Genomic DNA, 5703 nt, shown 5'->3' with positions numbered 1-5703 from the left:
TTTGGCGATATTTCAGCCCATGAAATGCAGGATTTGGCGATATTTCAGCCGATGTGAAGAAGAAATGTAAATGGCGATATTTCAGCCGACAGAAATTTAAATAAAGCTGGCGATGTTTCAGCTGATGTAAAGAAGAAATGTAAATGGCGATATTTCAGCCGATGTAAGGCATAAATATAAATGGCGCTATTTCAGCCGACAAGGATTAAAATAAAGTTAGCGATATTTCAGCCGATATAGAGATTTAAATGCAGTTGGCGATATTTCAGCCATGCAAATATTTGAATAAATTTGGCGGTATTTCAGCCATTAAATAAAGTCGGCGATATTTCAGCCATGCAGGATTTAAATAAAATTGGCGATCTTTTAGCCGTGCAGGGTTTAAATAAAATTGGCGATATTTCAGCCGACAGGATTTAAATAAAATTGGCGATATTTCAGCCGACAGATGGAGACAATTCTTAGTCTCGGAAGGCAGAAAGGTAGCCTTATGCAATGCAAGAAAAATGCAGGATGGAGGTAGAGCTTAACTTCGGAAGACAGAAAGGTAGCCTTATGCAGTGCAAGAAAAATGCAGGATGGAGGTAGAGCTTAACCTCGGAAGGCAGAAAGGTAGCCTTATGCAATGCATAGAATGCAGATGGAGACAGTGCTTAGTCTCGGAAGGCAGAAAAGTAGCCTTATGCAATGCAAGAAAAATGCAGGATGGAGGTAGAGCTTAACCTCAGAAGGCAGAAAGGTAGCCTTATGCAATGTAGAGAATGCAGATGGAGACAGTGCTTAGTCTCGGAAGGCAGAAAAGTAGCCTTATGCAATGCAAGAAAATGCAGATGGAGACAATGCTTAGTCTAGAAGGCAGAAAAGTAGCCTTATGCAATGCAGGGAATGCAGATGGAGACAATGCTTAGTCTCGAAAGGCAGAAAAGTAGCCTTATGCAATGCAAGAATGCAGATGGAGACAATGCTTAGTCTCGAAAGGCAGAAAAGTAGCCTTATGCAGTGTGCGAGAATAGAGGTGAAGAGTGACAAAATTTCTAGCTGAGAGACGATAGCTGCTAGTTGATTGTCACTGTGGCTGCTGGGGGTGTTGCGTGCGAGTAACACTTAAAAATAGGTAATGATTCTGGGAGTTGTATTCCTGAAAAGTATGAGTTTGTAACCGTATCCGATGATTCTATGTCTTGGGGTACCTGTATTCAAAGAAAGATTGTGAGTTTTGTCAAGGGGGAAGGTTTGTTCGTCTTCCCGCGGACTGCGCTCGTCCTACTCGGCTCTTGCTTTCATTGGGGTAGCGTTGCTGACAAAGCTGTTCTGATAGTACTTATGCATGATTTAGTAAAATAATAAAATATGATGTAAATACGTAATAGATAAAACGTTTTTAGATGAACCAACGACTGCGACACGGTTCATCTCTTTTGCTCCGGAATTTTGAGGGTCCTCCTCAAAATTCTGCCCCAGTTTACTGGACCGGTGCCTCTGACGGCTGCGCGCGGTGATTGGTGGAGATCAACTTTGGAATTTTGAGGGTCCTCCTCAAAATTCTGCCCCAGTTTCCAGTTGTGGGGGGAAATGAAAATTTTATTGAATTGTGACCGAACCCATAGGGCTGCCTACGTATCCCCTCTTAAACGGGAATCAGGTCAGGCGTAGTTCAAATTACATCATACAGAAATCATAATGATTACACATAATAGCGTTTGACTGCATCTGAATTAATTGGCTTNCCAGTTTGCCCATGGGCATGGGCTTCTGAAAGATGTACTTTAGCGGATCCATCCTCGATATGAGATAGGTGGTGTAGGCACAGAAATAATGCCTCAACTTCTGAGCTACCCAAGTCATAGCACAACACGTGCTTTCTAGTAGGGAATATCGGGCCTCGTACGGGGTGAACTTCTTACTGAGATAGTAGATGGCTTGCTCTTTTCTCCCCGTTTCATCATGTTCTCCCAAAACACAACCAAATGCTCCATCCAGTACTGCAAGGTAGAGCAATAGCGGTCTGCCTGGTTCGGGCGAAACCAGAACTGGCAGCGTTGACAGGTATTCCTTGATTCTGTCGAAAGCTTTCTGACAATCATCAGTCCATTTAGTGGCGGCGTCCTTCTTCAACATCTTAAAGATTGGTTCGCAAATGACTGTGGACTGGGCTATGAACCGGCTGATGTAGTTGAGTCTCCCCAAGAAACTCATAACCTCTTTCTTGTTCTTTGGAGGTGGTAATTCTTGAATGGCCTAGACCTTTGACGGATCGAGTTCTATTCCCTGCCGACTTACAATGAACTCAAGCAATTTTTTTGGCTGGAACCCCGAAAGCGCACTTGGCGGGATTCAGTTTCAGGTTATACCTTCTCAATCTGTTGAAGAACTTTCTTAAATCTTCCATGTGGTCAGTGGCTTTCTTGGATTTGATGATGACATCATCTACATACACCTCGATCTCTTTGTGTATCATGTCATGGAAAATAGTAGTCATGGCCCTCATGTAGGTGGCCCCAGCATTCTTTAATCCAAACGGAATCATCTTGTAACAATACATCCCCCACGGCGTAATGAAAGCCGTTTTCTCCGCGTCTTCTTCGTCCGTCCATATCTGATGATACCCAGCAAAACAATCGACAAATGAGTGCAACTCGTGCTTGGCGCAGTTGTCAATCAGGATGTGTATGTTCGGCAAGGGGAAGTCGTCTTTCGGACTGGCTAGGTTGAGGTCCCAGTAGTCGACACAAACTCTGACCTTCCCGTCCTTCTTTGGCGCTGGCACAATGTTGGCCAACCATGTTGGATACTCTACTACTCTGAGGACCTTGGCTTTGACGTGTTTGGTAACTTCCTCCTTGATTTTCAAACTCATGTCTGGCTTGAGCTTTCTGAGCTTCTGCTTTACCGGCGGACATGTTGGATCTGTTGGCAATTTGTGAGCTACAATAGATGTACTGAGACCGGTCATATCATCATATGACCAGGCAAATATGTCCTCATATTCCTTTAAGAAGAACCCCGTGTACTCTTCCTTTTCTGACGGTGACAAGTGAACATTGATGCGTGTTCCCTTGACATTCTCTGTATTCCCTAGGTTGATAACCTCAGTCTCATCCAAGTTAGACTTAGGTCTATTCTCAAAGTCTCTCGACCTCTTTAACGATCTCTTCTGGTATCTCATCCTCTTCTGAGTCTATATACGTTTGTTGCGTTACCTCGTCGCATGTCACGTCCATCGGTTCATCAAGATAAGTAATAATAATGATGTGTAAAGTAAAGTAAATGGCAGAGAAAATGAGATAATAAGAGCGAGATTTATAAAAATTGAAATGCTTTAATAAATGCTGAAAGAATTGTTTTGAACATCGGGGCTCTTCTCAAAGATATAAAGATAATACTGAAGGGAAATCAACTAATGAAAAAGTAAAAGATAATGCATAATGCTTTGTTCAGCCTTGCTACCGCGAAGCTCTCCGGGCCTTGGTGGTTCTGTCGGACCAATTGTTGAGGCGCTCTCCTCGGTTCACTGCCTATATGGAAGAGCCTTCCTCCCCTTCCTCCTCGAGAATGACGTGACAGTCCATATTGTCATCTTCCAAGAATAGGTTCTTCATTGCTGCTAATGCTTCATCTTCCTCTAACCCATATATGATGTCGGCCGGCTGGAAAGTCTGTTCCAAGTGGGGTATTGGGTGCTCCAGCGGATAGTAAGGGTCGCGCCATGGTGGCGACCAGTTCCTGAATTCCTGCCAAGTATATCCATACCCTAACCCGAAAGTGGTGCCATGCTTCTTCAGTTTGATAGGCTTGGAGATTCCCTGGAGATTCTTGCCGAGCCCTTTGCCAGGTTCATACCCGCTCCAGTTTAGTATACTCTCTATCTTGTTATCCCACCACTTATCTTTGTCCACGGCATTGACTCGCTCACTGTGATGGTAAGTTCTCCTCCTAGCTTCTTTCTTCCTTCAATTGTTGGGATGGTTTGGCGACTATATATGGGGTTACTCCCGTCACCATGAATAATCACTTCTGGGTGATTCCACTCGAACTTTACTGCCTGGTGCAGGGTTGATGCTACGGCTCCAGCGGCGTGGATCCAAGGTCGTCGCAGTAGTAAGTTGTAGGATGCTGGGATGTCTATTACTTGAAAATCAACATCGAACCAAGTTGGCCCCATTTGCAAACATAAACTGATTTCCCCAATAGTGGACCTTTGGGAGCCATCAAAAGCTTTGACGTTGATAGCCCCATCCTTGATTTCATGCAGACTCTTCCCTAATGTTCTGAGGGTCACCAGTGGACAAATGTTGAGGCTGGACCCTCCGTCAATCAAAGTTCTGGTGATGAAATAGTCTTCATATTGCACAGTGATGTGCAACGCTTTGTTGTGGCCTAAACTTTCAGGGGGTAACTCATCCTCGTGGAAAGTGATCTTATGACTCTCCAATACCTGCCCGACCATGTTTGCCATTTCTCCTCTAGTTATATTGCTGGGTATATACGCCTCGCTTAGTATCTTCATCAGAGCGTTCTTGTGTGTCTCGGAGCGCTACAGTAGAGCTAGGATGGAGATCTGTGCCGGTGTTTTCTTTAATTGGTCGACAACTGAGTATTCTTTTGCCTTTACCAGAGATCATCGGGCCCAGTTTCGATAGGCCGTCCAGAGGCCTGCTTACTTGATTCAACTAAGTGCTCCGGAGTATAAACCCTGCCGGTCCTGGTCATACCTGTGCTGCGATTGCTTCTCCAGATCTAGTCTTTCCCTTCCTTCTTGCCTCGGCGGTGTAATCCCAAGGTATGGCATGTGTATGGAACGACGTTACGGCTGACATTGCCACAGGAATGGGCACTCTCGCTTTGGGAGGCAACACAGCAACTTCGAATGGTGCATGTGCTTTTGGAGACCCAAACTCCACCTCAATCGGCTCTGCGGCCCTTTCAGATGACGGTGTTTCAAACTCGAGTGGCACAAACATGTTTACTTCAGCATCCCCAGAGGGCTGGATCTGGACTATAATCGGATTCAGTGTGACGGCTGGTTTCTTAGGCTTGTCACCATCGGCAATTAATCCAATTTTGACCCCTTGGGGTCCCAATCGTCTTCCACTTCAATCATATGCACACCACCACCCTTATGATCAGGCAAGGGATTGTTTCGAATGTTGGGAGCAGGTTCCTTGGCCACTATGATTTTGTTGTCTATTAGAGCTTGGATTTTGTCTTTCAGAGATCGGCACTCATCAATGGTATGCCCTTTCATGCCGGAATGGTATGCACATGTTTTATTTGGGTTGACCCACTGGGAAGGATTATCTGGAGTTATGGCGGGGATTGGGGTGACGTAACCAACAGCTTTGAGCCTTTCATATAGCTGGTCGATTGGCTCGGCGATGGCGGTGTATTGCCTGGGAGGTTTGCGGTCAAATTTAGGGCGTGGCCTGGGGAAGTTTTAGCGGGCGGGAGGTGATTGGTAGTGGGCATTATAGGCTTGGTAGACGGGTGCAGTTTGGGAATATCTTGGTGAGGTAGGTTGATATGTGGGGGAGGGGGATGATTGGTAAGCAGGTGATGGAGTTTGGTGAGAGGGTGGAGGTGCTTGGTAATTAGGAATAAGCTGGTATGTGATGGGGGGTACTGGGTAGGCTTGGTATTTTATTGGGGACTTGGTTCGCTGTGCAACCATCATGGCACTCACGTCCTTTTTCTTGGATGCGCCAC

Source organism: Nicotiana attenuata, unplaced genomic scaffold (genome assembly GCF_001879085.1).
Source record: "Nicotiana attenuata strain UT unplaced genomic scaffold, NIATTr2, whole genome shotgun sequence".
In the NCBI taxonomy this organism is placed as follows: domain Eukaryota; kingdom Viridiplantae; phylum Streptophyta; class Magnoliopsida; order Solanales; family Solanaceae; genus Nicotiana; species Nicotiana attenuata.
This window is presented reverse-complemented; position numbering follows the sequence as displayed.